Here is a 17668-nt window from a genome sequence, read left to right as displayed (position 1 = left end):
CAGACCTTTTTCAACCTCCTCTGGACCAGCCAGACCCTCAGCCTCCTCCTCTGGACCATTCAGACCATTTTCAACTTCCAATGGACCAGCCAAACTCTTTCTCTCTCCCTCTGGACCAGCTAAAGCCTCATCTTCATCCTCTGGACCAGCCAAAGCCTCATCTTCATCCTCAGGACCAGCCAAAGCATCATCTTCATCCTCTGGACCAGCCAAAGCCTCATCCTTATCTTCTGGACCAGACTCTTCTGGACTAGCCAAACTCTTTCTCCCTCCCTCTGGACCAGCCAAAGCCTCATCCTCATCATCTGGACCAGCCAAAGCCTCATCCTCCTCCACTGTACCAGCTCCATCTTCTGATCCAAATGTCTTAAAAAGAAAGAGTTTGCAGGACTTTGCTTACAACCCAGAAAAAAAGAAAAAATAAGTGATAATGGCCTTGATTTCACTTCTAATCTTCAGTTTAGCAGTTCAGTTCTTTAGCACTTTGAGCACTTGTTATTTATGCACTTTAAGCACTTGCTATTGTTTAGCAGTTTTTTTTGTACTTTATTTTTGTTATTATTGTCAATATTTGAAGTAAGTCCTTCAAATAAAAAAGTCCCCCCCAAAAAAAAGTTCAACTGTACTGAAAAATAACGTTGCTTATGAATGTTGGCAAGTAAAAAAGTATTTGAACTTTGTGATCAAGTGCCATTCTTGGCACATCACACAACGACGAAATGCGTCCTCTGCATTTTAACCCATATGTGATATATTAGCTATATTATTTAGCTTCATTCTTAAAATAATAATACTAATACCAATAATAATAATAACAAAACCAAATGTAGCCAGGTCTATAAAGCTACCATAAGGCTTTGAAGCTATTATAGAGCGTAATTTGTAAAGAGGGAGACATGAACCTTACAATAAGTGTGTGTATACCAAAGTGGGCAGCTGTCTCTTTAAGACGTTCCTGAGTGCCGAAAGGTAGGGTGGGAGTTTTTTTTCCGGTGGGTTTTTCTAGACTGAGGAAGGCGGGTAAAGAGAGCGGAAAGAAGAGTCAACGGCAACTTAGGGAAATAAACGTATATATACATATATATATATTTGTGTAGATGTCAATGTTTAGAGCACTGTTTATTTTTTTTGGCCTAAGCATACAATTGCAGCAATTAGTGGATAGAAAGATTTTGGTGCAAGTGCTCTCTTTTGGATATCCTGGTAGGTCAATTTACCTGTTTGAAAATATAGATATAGGGATCATTAGTGTGAAGGAAAAACAGTCAGGATATGAATGTGAACCTTTGCTGATTGTGTGGTTGATTATTTTCTTTACTAATGTATCATTTTTTGTAGTTGTATGTAAAATGCTAAAGCTACCTATAAGGCTACTTGCTAATTGATCGGAATACGTTGACTGTGATATGGTGTTATTCAGTTTAGCCACCCTGTTAGTACCATTGCAGGTTGAAATGTTTATAATGTGCATATATAAGTATATACATGTATATGTGTATATTAATGTTATTCAGGAAATCTGTGTATGGCCTAATGTGAATCTGAGATTGCGCTGTATGTTAATGGATGATGGAAAAAAATATAATTTTGTGTGATGTTTAAGTAAGACATCTAACTCTCTGTACTTTGTGTGCAGACTGTTTTTTTTGGATTTGATTCCGTTCCGAATTCAGTATTTTTTCGGCCAAGGAAGATCGCTTGTTTCACAGAGTCGCTCCCTCTGCGTTGAACTGCGCAATGTAACAAGTTTTTTGCAACTGGAGATTTTTTCTTTCCCAGCGCTTTGTGAAGAAATCCTCAAGTGTTGCAACGGCATCCACCTCCCCAGTGGACACGGGGATCTCCAGCATGCTGCTGTTGCAGCAGAGGCAGGGTCCGAGTGGGCGGCAGTTTGGAAAAAGATTGCAGCCCTCGAAGACAAGGTTCCGGTCCGAGATCTCCATGCTTGCTGGTGCCCTGACTGACCCATATATATCCCGGAGTAGTTCGGAGACCACTGGGACTCCTTTTGTAGTCCCCACTTCAGCTCCAAGCTGTTTCCCGCCCCCTCCTCCTCCTCCTCATCCTCCACCGCCACCTCGTCCTCCTCCACCTGCTAGTATCCAGGGCCCCAAGCAGAGTCATCGTCAGGGAAGTGGCGCAGGACCCACCAAAGGCCCCAACATGGTGGATGTCCTGGCGGAGCTGCCCCGCATTAAACTGCACCCGGTGCTGAGATCGCCAGGTGGGACGCCAGTGCCAAGGAGGGGCTGACACAGGGGACGCCCATGGCCTCAAGAGGACATTACTTCCATCTTATCAAAGGCTCTGGCGGGTGTGGGCGGCCTCCTCTCTTGGGCCGCGGGCCGGGTGGTGCTTGGCTCTGCTGCGCCGTGGTGGGGCCCTGGCGGGCAATCCGGGGGATCTTGGGACACTGGGGGCCTTCTAGGCGGATTGGGGGGTTCGGTTTGGGCTGGGCGGGGGGGCTCGCCGCCCGTCCTCCCTCTGCGGGCCTCCCTGTACGGGGGTTGGCGCCCCTTTAGTCCCTCGCGGGCTGCTTCCTGGGTTGGGCGGGTGGTTATCTCCGGGGCACATGGCCGTGGGCCCTTGTGCTGGGGGGGCGGCAGGGTGGCCTCGGTTGCCTGGTTTCTCCTGCCTTCGCCTTCGGCCTTGTGGGGGGGTGGGGTGCTGTCGCTTCCCCCGACGGCATCATATGCCAGCACATCCAATGACAAATCAGTTCACACCTACACTTACACATACATATAAGAATGGTTGAGCGATCAGTATCATTATTATTGTTACTTTTTAGCGTGTGTTATAGACATAGGAATTGAAATATACATGTATAAGGGTAGGATCAAGTGTGTGTATGCTACATAATATATATATATATATATATATATATATATATATATATATATATAATACCTATTTGTCACATTATTAATTATAATTATTATTACTGATGTTATAATGTTTGTTGTTTGATGTCCTTGTAATGAGTGTTATTTTTCTTATGGTTGTTTGTATTCTGTATTCCCCTACACTTCATTTTCTCCGTCCCACCTACATTATTAGTTTTATTTTTCCTGTGTACCTCTGTTTCCTTTTTTTTTTTTTCTTTTCTCTCCCCATGGTGATTAATGTCTGTTCTCGTTACGATTGTTGTTTCTGTATCCCCCGTTTTTTTTTTTTTTTTTCCTTTCCTCCACGGGACAGGTGAGTTCGGAGCAGCCACACTCTTTGCTCTTGAATTTAGTGTAAAATAAAGTTGTCCTCCGAAGAGGGGGGGTGGTGGTGGGGAATTTAAAAAAGAAAGAAAAAAGGAAAGGGAAAAGAGAAAAAAAAATAAAAAAATCAAAGGCTCTGAAAAAGAAGTTCAGGCACCAGATCCACTCTGATGAGTAGGAGAAGCGGTCCTCTGAGCCCTTAAACTTTTTATACTTATATCATTTTTATACTTAAGACTTATATACTTTATATACTTAAACTTTATATACTTATACTTTATGTACTTATACACTCACCTAAAGGATTATTAGGAACACCATACTAATACGGTGTTTGACCCCCTTTCGCCTTCAGAACTGCCTTAATTCTACGTGGCATTGATTCAACAAGGTGCCGAAAGCATTCTTTAGAAATGTTGGCCCATATTGATAGGATAGCATCTTGCAGTTGATGGAGTTTTGTGGGATGCACATCCAGGGCACGAAGCTCCCGTTCCACCACATCCCAAAGATGCTCTATTGGGTTGAGATCTGGTGACTGTGGGGGCCATTTAAGTACAGTGAACTCATTGTCATGTTCAAGAAACCAATTTGAAATGATTCGAGCTTTGTGACATGGTGCATTATCCTGCTGGAAGTAGCCATCAGAGGATGGGTACATGGTGGTCATAAAGGGATGGACATGGTCAGAAACAATGCTCAGGTAGGCCGTGGCATTTAAACGATGCCCAATTGGCACTAAGGGGCCTAAAGTGTACCAAGAAAACATCCCCCACACCATTACACCACCACCACCAGCTGGCACAGTGGTAACAAGGCATGATGGATCCATGTTCTCATTCTGTTTACTCTACCATTTGAATGTCTCAACAGAAATCGAGACTCATCAGACCAGGCAACATTTTTCCAGTCTTCAACTGTCCAATTTTGGTGAGCTTGTGCAAATTGTAGCCTCTTTTCCTATTTGTAGTGGAGATGAGTGGTACCCAGTGGGGTCTTCTGCTGTTGTAGCCCATCCGCCTCAAGGTTGTGCGTGTTGTGGCTTCACAAATGCTTTGCTGCATTCCTCGGTTGTAACGAGTGGTTATTTCAGTCAAAGTTGCTCTTCTATCAGCTTGAATCAGTCGGCCCATTCTCCTCTGACCTCTAGCATCAACAAGGCATTTTCGCCCACGGGACTGCCGCATACTGGATGTTTTTCCCTTTTCACACCATTCTTTGTAAACCCTAGAAATGGTTGTGCGTGAAAATCCCAGTAACTGAGCAGATTGTGAAATGAGCAGATTGTGAAATACTCAGACCGGCCCGTCTGGCACCAACAACCATGCCACGCTCAAAATTGATTAAATCACCTTTCTTTCCCATTCTGACATTCAGTTTGGAGTTCAGGAGATTGTCTTGACCAGGACCACACCCCTAAATGCATTGAAACAACTGCCATGTGATTGGTTGATTAGATAATTGCATTAATGAGAAATTGAACAGGTGTTCCTAATAATCCTTTAGGTGAGTGTATACTTTATATGCTTATATTTATATACTTATACTTTGTGTACTGATTATATATACTTATTAATAAATAATATATTTTTATCACTACCCCCACCTAGAATACTGTGTGCAGGTTTGGTCACCATACCTCAAGAAGGACATTACTGCCTTAGAAAAGGTGCAACGAAGAGCTACGAGAATGATTCCTGGTCTTAGAGGAATGTCTTACGAGGAGAGGTTAGCGGAACTGAATCTGTTCAGTCTTGAGCAAAGGAGACTAAGGGGGGATATGATTCAGGTCTATAAGATTCTAATGGGTCTGGATGCTGTTCAGCCAAATGACTATTTCAATATTAGTCTAAATACTAGAACTCGTGGCCATAAGTGGAAATTAGCGGGAGAACATTTTAAAACAAATTTGAGGAAGCACTTCTTTACACAGCGTGTAGTCAGAATATGGAATAGTCTTCCTGCTATTGTAGTGGAAGCTAAAACCATGGGTTCCTTTAAATCAGAGCTAGATAAGATTTTAACAACTCTGAGCTATTAGCTAAGTTCTCCCCAAACGAGCTTGATGGGCCGAATGGCCTCCTCTCGTTTGTAAATTTCTTATGTTCTTATGATTTTGTAATACTGCTGCAGCATTCTCCACATGCTAATCACTGCCCCACATTGAATTGGCACTTTGATCAGCCATGAATCACTTCACTACCCCCTGTTGAATGTTGCATCGTATGTTGTTAGATATCTCGTAGTAGTATTGCAGTATTTATTTAAATTGAAAATGCTTAAAACAGATCAATTTCTCACAAACACATCTATTCATGAGTGATTTAAACGGCAAGGATGAAAATGATTAGGATTAGCTCTTGCCAAAATAGGGCTTGTAAACTTTTGTGGTACTCAGAATTAACCCAAACAACTATGACTCTATAATCCTCTATAATCACTCTCACTCTGTCACACTTGAATCAAACTCCAGGCCTCGCATGTAATGAGCAAAATTTTCTTCTTTATTCAGCAATCCAGCGTAGTGTTCCAACCACACTCGGGGACAATGCGCAATGCACCCCGCACCCAGAAATCAGCAGGTTAATATACTATAAGACGAATTCCCCTATATGGACTTCTAAGTCCTGATTGGTTACCAAACATCTGCAAACCAGGTTTCGAACATACAACAAACATAATACGCCACCTCTATTGGTCTACTTCAAGGATGTTCAGTTTCCAATCCTCGTTAGGCCTAGGCCTCCTATGAGTCCCACACATAATCCTGTCTATCCAGCCTAGGAAGGAGGGCAAAAACCCTAAACATTAGGGAAATTCCACTCCCAACCCAGCAAAAAGGTGCAACCCCCCCTTCGGTGTCCATGGCTGGCATGGCTCACAATGTTATCAGTAAGGGAAACCCCAACCCTATATTAATTGAGGGAATAATTAATAAAATAAAGGGAATGATTCTATAAGGCTGTAACTAATCAAAACAAGAACTGACTGGCGCGCCGGCAAGTCAAGGCTACCTAATCGGAACAGATAGGGGGGCGACAGAGAACATCAGCGGCCCCTACTTATCTTTTAGCCTTCCAGAAGGCCAAGAACAGTACGAGCCGGCTAGAATCACACATATGGTTGTCACGTACACGGAAGGTACCGAGAAAGGGGGGGAGATGCCCAAAGGGCTTTAAAAGGGATACAGCTGATACATATGGCAGAGCCTCCTCCTGTACATGCTGAATGTATGTCAGATGGCCGCTCCCGGATTGCAATCTGTCAGACAATAAACCGGTGATTTGCAACTTCTCCCCGTGTCAGCTGTGAATCTCTTCTCATCCACGGACCCGGTGGAGACGCCGTGCTCCAACATACCTAAATAAAGACTTCAGCGTAAACATATACAACCCTTATGGGTACATAACTTGCTTGTGTGTTCAAATGCTACCATACAACAAACTGCGTCTAGCATAGTATAGCAGCTACATTTCAAGGCTTCCTGCAGGTCCCCTTTCTCCCCCCGGCGATGTTCCCTTTAGCCCAGTTCTCCAAGATCTGTGGCCTGCAAAGCTGGTTCCGTGCAGGTGGCTGTGAGGCAAGGACACACGGCACCATCCCCAAAACAACAAAACCTGAGACACAAGAACAATCCCACAATGCCTCCCAACCCTGGCCTACCATCACTTTAAATTTCCCTTCCACACTTTGAAGTAATGTTAAACATATACTACATAATCCTGAAAAGGAGTGGTCACTAAAATTAAACAGCTCGCAGATCTTCACAATGCAAGAAATGCAAAGATGGAGAAAGCGAAGAACAGTTCACAGCCGGCTGGGCACATTGTCATCATCAAAGATTTTAAGCATGTTTATTTATATAGCACAATTCGGGCACAAGGCAATTCAAAGTGCTTTACAAAGACAAGGATACAATCAAATTAAAATGTCAAAATCACATTTCAAAGATAAGTAAAAGAAATAATAATGAAAATAAATAATTTTATTAATCAATTACAATGAACACATAATAATAAGAAAAAGCCAAAATAAATAAATAGCTAACTGAAAAGACGTCACATTTTAATGACAGAAAATGACTGGTGCTGCACTAGGAAACTCTGACCATGCAACAATTCATCTAATTCCAGCATACAGACAAAATCTGAAAACTGCTAAACCTGTTGTTACTAGAGTGAAACACTGAACATGTGGAGCAGTAGAGCAATTAAAATCATGCTTTGACTCGACAGACTGGAATGTTTTCAAAACTGCTACTAACAGCGTGGATGAATACACGGACACTGTAACATGGCACATAAGCTTCTGCGAGGACTCTCGCATTCCCAAATAGTCTGTTGTCAGCTATAATAACGACGAACCATGGTTTACAACTGAACTCAGGCAGCTTCCTAAAACAAAAGATGAAGCTTACAGGAGTGGTGACAAAAACCTGTTCAAATTCTACTGCGGGTTTGAAAAGCCACATTCGCGCATCATACAGCCCTCACCTTTTCAATGGCCTTCTTCACACCTGGGTACCTTCACACCTCGCCCACACTATACCCAGCTCACCCCCCCCACGTCCAGCCACCTCCCCAGGAGAATCAACGACAGAGATGTAAACAAGATCTTCAGTAGCCAGAATACAAGGAAAGCTCCTGGTTCAGACTCTGTCTCCCCAGCCACTCTGAAGCACTGTGCAGATCAATAGTCACCTGTCTTCACAGATATTTTCAACCAGTCACTGAACCAGTCAGTGACTACAGACTGGTGGCTCTCACATCGGTGGTAATGAAGGCTTTTGAGAGACTTGTGCTGTCATACCTTAAAACCATCACAGACCTATCGCTTGACCCCAGGCTACAGTCTGCCTACAGAACCAACAGACCTGTGGACGATGCAGTTAACACTGGACTCCATTTCTTACTCCGACTTTTGGAGTGCCCTGAGACATATGTTAGGATTCTGTTTGTGGACTTTAGCTTTGCATTTAATACTATTCTATCGGAGCTAATGCGGAATGAACTCTCACAACTGTCCGTGCCTGATCCAAAATAACATGTTATAACCACGATGGCCCAGTTTTACGCTACAATCATTGAGTCCATCGTCACCTCCTCCATCACAGCCTGGTTTGGATCAGCCACTGAACGAGACAAGGCCAGACTGCAACACATCATCCACTCAGCAGAGCGAATAATCGGCAGTAACCTGCTTACCCTCCAGACACTTTACATCACCAGAACCAGGAAACGGGCATACAAAATCTTTGAGGACCCATCTCACCCTGCTCACCACATCTTTCAAGCCTTACCCTCCATGAGAAGACTCATGGCAATCAGAACCAAGACCCCCAAGAGCTTCTCCCCTCAGGTAGTCTCTCTCATTAACCAAACCAGTCTCTGAATGGACGTTCAATTAATCGTCAGCTGCAGTGAAATATCCACCAGCATAACCAGTGAACAACTGATAAACTTCCTCTATGATTATATTCTGCACTTTTGCACATTATGCACACATACTGCAAATTCTGTATACATATTGCACTCTTGCACATATAGTTGACTTGGCTGCTACTTAATAATGGCACCATTTAAGAGCCCTTTAAATTATTATACCATTTATATAGTTTATATTCATACTACAATGATTACTATGTACACACACATATATAAATATCATAATACCATCATTACTACCATTAATAAACTTAATTATCATATAATTATCATATTACCCAATTGCCAGTCTATTGTTTATTACCTTTCTGCATATGTCTTTGCTAAATGTGGGTAACTCTCGCCAGTGTGGGGAAGCAATAAAAAAGGCCAACAGAATGTTGGGTTATATCTCTAGGTGTGTGGAGTTTAAGTCAAGGGAGGTGATGATACACTCATATAATTCCTTGGTAAGACACCACCTAGAATACTGTGTGCAGGTTAGGTCACCATACCTCAAGAAGGACATTGCTGCCTTAGAAAAGGTGCAACGAAGAGCTACGAGAATGATTCCTGGTCTTAGAGGAATGTCTTATGAGGAGAGGTTAGCGGAACTCAATCTGTTTAGCCTTGAGCAAAGGAGACTAAGGGGGGATATGATTCAGGTCTATAAGATTCTAACGGGTCTGGATGCTCTTCAGCCAAATGACTATTTCAATATTAGTCTAAATACTAGAACTCGTGGCCATAAGTGGAAATTAGCGGGAGAAAAATTTGAGGAAGCACTTCTTTACACAGCGTGTAGTTAGAGTATGGAATAGTCTTCCTGCTAGTGTAGCGGAAGCTAAAACCCTGGGTTCCTTTAAATCAGAGCTAGATAAAATTTTAACAACTCTGAGCTATTAGTTAAGTTCTCCCCAAACGAGCTTGATGGGCCGAATGGCCTCCTCTCGTTTGTAAATTTCTTATGTTCTTATGTTCTTTGTAATGTCATGTAAAAGCACCACCAAGGCAAATTCCTTGTATGGAAACATATCTGGATTCCGATTCTACATCCTTCATCAGTACTAGAAAACTTCCATCCAGCGTTGCATTTCACTTTGACGCTGTCGCTTTTGAAACACTTTTCTGTGATCTAGCTCTTGTTTTGGTCGCCGACTATCATCCAACAAAAGGTTCATTTCAGCTCTCCTAATCTGACATAAACCACACTCACAAACACTTTTGGGTTACTGTGTCACCGGGAAGGGATGGACTCCAGTCGGGATGGGTTTCCAGCATTTCCTATCCTGGCTGTTCTCTTTAGGGACAAACACAGGAATGGAGTCTAGTGATCACACCGGAACTTGACTTACCTGAACGGAGATGTATGGAGCAGACTCTCATATGCGCAGGGATGCTCTGGAATGCAAGGTCTTTACGCCCCACCGCTATAAGCTACGCCATCCGACGCCATTTCGTCAACTCTTCCACTTTTGCTCTTGTCTTTTCCAATCCAGAAAAGAGAAGAAACCGAAGAGAGACCCGAGTCGATATGGGGCTGCCGCTTAGCGGGTCGCCGTTAGCCGGGCCTCCGTGACGCCCCCGCGCAGAGTAGAATGCCCAGGGGCGTCGCAGTCACCGGCGTCCTCCCTGTCCTCCTGTCCTCTCAAAAAACAGCAATCATTTAAACAAACATGAGGGAAAATTCAAAAGGCAAAGATGAAGTCATGCCTTACCTCAGCACAGCTGCCCACCGCACAAACGACAGCGTGTCACCTTACTTTAAAAAAAAGAAAAAAGGCGGGAAATTGGGGCCGCGCACGGACAGGGCCCCTCCCTCGCACCACATGCGGCTAATTAGTTGGCCATCCAGAGGCACTCAGTCTATTAGTCACCCATTCAGTCAGTCAGTTCTGCCTTTCAACAACAGGGGGCAGTAGAGGTGCACCGTTCCCGGAAGCACTGCAATACCGGGTCGATGCCTGTAGCAGACGGGGCAAGCCCCACTTCCGGCTCCCTGTTCCAAAAATCCGTTTAATATGTGGTCCCCTCCATGGGGGACGTATCAAAATAACCTTTTCATACCAAAACAAAATGTAAATCAGCTCAAATACATGAATAATAAATATTATGCTTGTACTACTTACATTAACACATAATCACAATCTATAAGGCTGAAACATTCCCACACTATGCAAATCATGCCAACACAGTACAATAAGACTTTCAAAGATAATATTAAACAAACACCCACAGAGTGTTCCAAAGTGCATTTTGCAATGTCTATACTTTGAATGTCAAATTACAAACTTCACATAAATCTAAAGTACACTAAGATTAAGATGAGTTTGTTACCAAACCAAATATATAAGAAATAATTTATTTGCCAGGAATTAAGTTTATGATATTGAATGAAATGTGTGAGCATGCCCCAGTTAGTGAAAGTGTGTCCCCTACCCCAAGACTCCAGAGGGTTAAAAAGGAACACATCCGCAGACTTCCAAGCTCTGCACTAGGGCTGAACGATATTCTGTTTTGACATCGACATCGCGATGTGCGCGTGAGCGATAGTCACATCGCCGGAACATACGATGTGAAGGGTAGAAGCCCATTGTGTATTAAGAGAACGGTAGCACACAGTAAACACGAGTTTGTTGTATGGCTTGTTGCTGGGGTGACATGCACGTTCCGCGTGCCTGCACAGTGATTGGTTCGCTGTGTCGCTGCTCACCGCTCACAGCCAACATTCACTGCTAAAAATGCGCGACGAAGAGGATCCGCCGCAAAAAAATTATTTCGTACCAAAAAGAAAGTCGAAATCATCTATTTGGGACTATTTCGGCTACAAAAAGGAGGATGTTGACCAAAAAGAGGTACTTTGCATGGAGTGTCATAAAGTTGTGGCCACAAAACATGGAAACACCACCAATTTGTCTGATCACTTAAAACGGCACCACAAAGCTCTTTACAACGAATACAAAGCCAAATCTGGATGTCAACCAAAACAAACAAATGTTTGTGATGCCTTTGCCAGTGTGACACCTTACCAGAAAGGCTCTCAATGACAGAAAGAAATAACAGACGCAATAACGTTTCATATCGCTAAAGATATGTTGCCATTAAATACCGTCGCCAAAGAGGGATTTAAGAAAATGATCCGAACGCTTGACAGGCGGTATGTTATACCATCCCGCACATATTTTTCCCAAGTTGCGATAAAAGAGCTGTATGAAAAATGCAAATCTAAGATTGAAGCAGAACTGTCGCACGTGGAATACTATGCAACTACAACAGACTTGTGGTCCAGCAGGACAACGGAGCCCTACATGAGTCTGACGGTCCATTTCATCGCAGAGGACTTCGAGCTAAAAAGTCGCTGTTTGCAGACGGCATTTTTCCCGGAAAGTCATACAGCCGAGAATGTCGCAGAGGCCCTGAGAGAAGCGGTGTCCGCTTGGGGCTTAGATGAGACATGTCAAGTCTGAATAACAACAGATAATGCAGCGAACATGGTGAAAGCTGCCGATCTGAACAAGTGGACCAGGCTACAGTGCTTCGGCCACAGACTGCATCTTGCAGTTGGTGAGTAATGACCATGATCTTTATCCAAAATAAAAATACATTTTTACTCAGCTGTTTTACTTAATAACCTGTCCTGAACCTGACAAAACTTGTAAAATGAATTTGTTGCATGTGTGTACGTAGAGCTTTAAAACGTAAGAAAAAATACAGACACTAAACATTTAATTTTAAACAAAAAATAGTTTTATGAGCACATTTGAGGAGCTCTTTTCCAAAATGCGATAACTCCATTTCAATAGTTTTCAGGGAAATTAATTGTTTTACCTAGACCCACACATTTTGTGAATATTCAATTTATCCTGTTAAAATGTTTTTTGCTTAGTCTGAACATGTTGAATAATGATTATTAAATCAAACAACTATATTGTTGTTGAAAAATTCAAAGTAATTTTTTTTTCTTTTCAAAACGCTATAAATCCATCCATTTTTCCCAAAAATTGATGGTTGTCTTTTTTTAAAAGTCTTTTGTCTTTTATTTTTCATGTTCGCAGTTATTAATAAACAATTAAAATGTCTCATTGCAATATTTTACATATTCCTAATCATTACTTTTGCTGGTTCTTTGTGACAGCTTTTAGGTGCCGTTTACATGAACGCGTCCTGCATCAGCACCGAAAACTTAGAGAGAGAGAGAGAGAAAGAATAAGATTTTTTTACTTATTTTGAGGAATTATAGCCTAATGAACAAACATCTGTTAGGAGCGCAGCCACGTTGGATTGCGAGAACGTTCACTAGGCTAAAATTAAGTTCGGTGCTTATTGGGGTTTGGAAAGAAACTGCATCTTGCAGTACATTTTAAACAAGGAAATTATTATTGCCGTTTATCGCGTTTTGGAAAAGAGCTCTTCATTTATTGTTTGAAATAAAACAGTGTGCTTCAATAATTAAAGTTCGCAATGTTTTGTTTGTTTTCTCCGCTTAGAAAATGCAGTGAAAAAGGATGGCCGCAATGATCGTGCTACAGGAGTCTGCAAGAAGCTGGTGAGCCACTTCTCTCACAGCTGGAAGGCCAGCGATGCCCTGGCAAAAGTCCAGAAGGAACTCAATCTACCATCACATTGTCTCATCTCAGAATGCCAAACAAGATGGGGTTCCAGACAGATGATGATCAGCAGGATATTAGAGCAGCAGCAGGCTTTAACTCAGGTCCTGTCTGCAGACAAGAAGCTGCGGCATCTAATTCCAACCTGGCAAGATATAGATGTGCTGGAGTCTGTAAGCAAGTCACTGGGCCCAATGCTGGATTTCACCGATGCACTTTCAGGCGATGAATACGTCAGTGTCTCCTTTGTAAAGCCAGTTCTTCAGCTCTTCAACACTTCACTACTGGAAATGCGAGAGGAAGACACAGACCTGACCAAGAACATAAAGATGAAGATGCTGGACTACCTCAATGAGAAATACGAAGATGATGATACTCAGAAGCTGCTAGATATGGCATATTTTTTGGACCCCCGGTTCAAGATAGACTTCATCAGTGCAGACAAGAAGACCCAAGTTAAGGCCAGAGTGGTATCACAGATGATGGAATGCCAGGAGAAATCAAGCTGCAGCACTGACGTGGAGCCCAACGTTACCAGTGCACCCCAGGCAAAGAAAGCAAAGAAGTCATTGGGAAGCTTCTTTAAACAGAGAGAAACTGAAGCAAAGGGTGATTCCTCTCTGACCCTAAAGGATGCTTTGGAAGCAGAGCTAAACACTTACCTGCTAACACCTCCAATAGACAAAGAGGAGGATCCACTTGCATGGTGGAAAGTACACAAACTAAGCTTTCCTCATCTCGCCAGACTTGCCCGCAAAAACCTGTGTATTCCTGCGACAAGCTCGCCGTCAGAGAGACTTTTCAGTACTAGTGGCAACATCGTCACTTGCCAACGAACCTGTCTCAAGCCTGCAAAGGTTGATAGTAGAGGTCGACCGATATGGGTTTTTCAATAGCCGATGCCGATATTTAGGAGTCAGGGTCAGCCGATGGCCATTATATGCTGCCGATATTTTTTGGCCGAAAATTGGACGTTTTCCCCTCTATTTGCATGATAAAATATCACATTAATAATAACAAACGATACACAAAATTTCTCAACTTAGCATTTACTGAATACTGACTTGTGTAAATTTAAATATAAACTTAAATAACAAAAACACAATACAACTTATAAACAACTTAAACTTATAAACAATAAAGATAGCAGCATCAGAATCTCTTTAGCAGCAAACTCATTCTTCAGCTCCCAAGCTCACCAGTCTGCTGCAGATATTGCACCTGGCTTTTCCTGGTGTTGGCTTTGTGAAATGCTGCCATACAGGATTAGATTTTTGTTCAGCCATCAGACAGCAATTACTAAAACAGAAGAATAAATGCAAGGTTAGAATTTTTATTATAGTACCTTCATCTTCAATTCATTCTACAATTCCAGTATTCCATGCACATTAAAACAATTACACTCTAATACATTTTGAAGAAAAAAAAAACACTAAGTGCATCATGGTATGATGAGTAGTGTACACTAACATGTTGTTTCTGTTGTTAGCAGACAGATAGCTTAAAGCCAAATTCACAATCAGAATCTAGTGATCCCGGAAAATAAAATAAAATAACTGTCGTATTGCACAGCCTTGTATGCAAGGACAACATAAGCCCCTAGTGATTGTGACGTTGTCTACGTATAAGCCCGTATAAAGGACAGACATGTTTAATGAGGAAACTAACTGCGCAAAGTCATGCACTTTTTATCTAGACGTCTGACAAATTGTTTGAATCTCCGGTCTCAAATGAAAAAAAGTTGCACAGAAGGACCATTGTCAGCATCAGCTCAAGTAAATGGTAACCAGGCTTTCGAACAAACACTTTTCTCCGCCATGCATTGTTCTTAGCAGCTCTGTGTCTCCCGAGGACGGCGCTGTCTGTGATCAGGGCAGAGTAACGCAACTCTCACACACGCTGCAGTATTTGAGAGCTGCCTGCTCCGCCCCACACACTCACAGAGTGAAACTCTCCGACACAAGAAAAAAAACGTAACTGATAACATCGGGCAGATATGGTAATAATTAAAATGTTAACAACTAAAATGATTTTTAACGATTAAAAAACGTCTGTGAGCCCACCAATAAGCGCACAAAACGAACTCTATTAGAATCAATGATCCTTAATGTTACCTGTAAGCTACAGTTGGTTGAAGGCTCATTATCATTACCCCAGTTCCCAATAGCGTAATTCGCGTTTTCTTTTAAAGCAACATTTCATAGCAAACTACTTAAATAAACAGGTCATTGAAAGATCAGAATTTAAGCCTTACCGTTTTATCCCAGGACTCTTCCAAAACTTCTGGCTGTGGCCCTGCACAAGGCAGCATGGGTCACGTGTTCCACAGCAACAATAACACTGGGCTGCCCGCAGACGTGCCTGTCTGAAAATCGGCGTAGTGCACTCGGATATCGGCCGATGCGGATACATTAAAAAATGCTAAATATCGGCCCGATATATCGGTCGACCTCTAGTTGATAGACTTGTATTCTTAGCTGAAAACCTTGAGTTAGCAAAGCAAATAAAAAAATATATATTTAAGTTATGTTATGAACCAATCAGGGGGGTTGGTGTTGCAAAGCTGCTGTTTAAATGTGTTCAGCTTTTCTGTTTACAGGAATATGTTCTCTAATCTGTTTAGAAGATTTAATACAAAATATATAAAAATTTTATTTCATTTTGTTTATTTCATATATTTAGCCATGATTATGATGACCAACACCAACACTGTTTTACTTTGGCACTTTGGCTAAGAAAAGTTGACTTAAAAGATTGTGAACCAAAATGCTTATAAGTTGTTTTATAAAAAATATATTTATTTTAAGTTATATTGTTGTAAATCAATCAGGGGGGTTGGTGTAAAGCTGCTGTTTTATTTAAAAATGTGTTCTGCTTTTGTGTTTACAGAAATGTTCGAATTTTGGAATAAAATATTAAGTAACCTTTTTGTCACTTGTAATGAAGCTTGCTTATTAGTGAAATTATTAATATGTAATTATTGGTAATTATTGACTTTAGCCTGGATTGATGGCTCTCAATATCGCAATATATATCGTTTGGAAAAAAATATCGCAATGTAATTTTTTTCCAATATCGTGCAGCCCTACTCTGCACAAGGGTCGGGCTAAAACGGCATCATACACCTTCCCAAAACACATAAAATCAGTAAGCTTGGGAATGAAATAGGTTAATCGCACAATAAACAGCACAACAGATCAAATAAAATGCTAATAAATGTTAATAATGTTAATATTGATGAATAAGTGCTACAGTGATCAACCAAAACAGTGCTCAATAAAATCTTTACGTGCCATTAAATAAAATCCATACCAAATAAAACACACACACAGAAAAACAAAGCACACTTACCTAAAACCCGAAGTGTCCTCTGTGTGCTTCAAGAAAGTGCATCACGTGAACCCTGTAGGATGGAGTGTCACCACCTAGACGTACCGGGGCAGCTTTCGCCTAGGATCAAGGCAGTTGGATGGATGTCAACTTACCTCTGGGGGTAGGTCGTTTAGATAGATGGCTGCTTCCTTCTGGGGGCTGGGGGTTTGGGTGAATGTCAGCTTACTTCTGTGATCAGGGTCTTTGGGTGGAAGTGAGCTTACCTCTGGGGTCAGGGGGTTGAGTTGAAAGCAGCTTGCCTCTGGGGTTGGAACATTTGGGTGGATGTGATCTTACATGAGGGGCCTGCATTTTTGGGTGGACAGCAGTTTGCCTCTGAGATCGTCTGCCGCCGCCCCCCAACTTTCACAGCCAGGACCCCCTCCCTTCCCTAAGGTAGAATAATTCAGACATCCCAACCTGCAAAAACTCAGTTCAGTGAGGTGCCCCCAACCGCCCGACAAGGAGTGAGATGTAACTCCAATAAACTTGATTTCACAGTTTAATTTCTTCATTAATTTCCTCTAGTCAGCGCACTAAATTACGAAGGTCAATATTATGTATTATTTTGACAATAATATAAGTAGATTATTTTACCATTTATGCAAATTCCTTAATTATATTCCATTGCTACGTTACAAAAGTGTTCAAGGAGTCTTTCATGACAGCATTGGCAACTAACCAAGTATCTAACTAGTGTAGACCTGAATAATACAGCACATGAAATGACACTTGTTAAACTCACCTCAACATGCATTTTACAGTCGTTTAAACCGTCATGAGCAATGCTGAAATCACTGTTGCTAACAGTACAGCACGCAACACTGTCATTATTTTCATCCTTATTAAACATGGATACACTTTCTGAAGTGAAATGCGTTTTATACTTCCGTTTTTTGGGGCACTCTCCGTCTGTCATGATGCTCCACTGAACCGATAACTTCGGTCCTCGAGAAGTTAAATAGAAGCCCGCCCACATTGAAATCTGAATGGCTTAATTTGCTAAGTAAACCAATCAGGATGCTGTCTGTCTAGCACGGGCTACAGGCACACA

At 42.0% G+C, this 17668-nt stretch overlaps 1 long non-coding RNA gene and 1 pseudogene across 1 annotated transcript; both read right to left on the bottom strand.

The window, feature by feature from the left end:
- Positions 1-5695: 5695 nt before the first annotated feature.
- LOC140586372 (uncharacterized) lies at positions 5696-15795 on the bottom strand. The gene is made up of 3 exons (XR_011988195.1): positions 15497-15795; positions 9991-14541; positions 5696-6572 (listed from the first exon to the last, which is right to left on the bottom strand). It is a non-coding gene; the product is annotated as an uncharacterized lncRNA (long non-coding RNA).
- On the bottom strand, positions 10555-10787 carry LOC140586376 (U2 spliceosomal RNA; annotated as a pseudogene).
- Positions 15796-17668: the final 1873 nt, after the last annotated feature.

Source organism: Paramormyrops kingsleyae, unplaced genomic scaffold (genome assembly GCF_048594095.1).
Source record: "Paramormyrops kingsleyae isolate MSU_618 unplaced genomic scaffold, PKINGS_0.4 ups45, whole genome shotgun sequence".
NCBI classification, from domain to species: Eukaryota; Metazoa; Chordata; class Actinopteri; order Osteoglossiformes; family Mormyridae; genus Paramormyrops; species Paramormyrops kingsleyae.
This window is presented reverse-complemented; position numbering and strand designations above follow the sequence as displayed.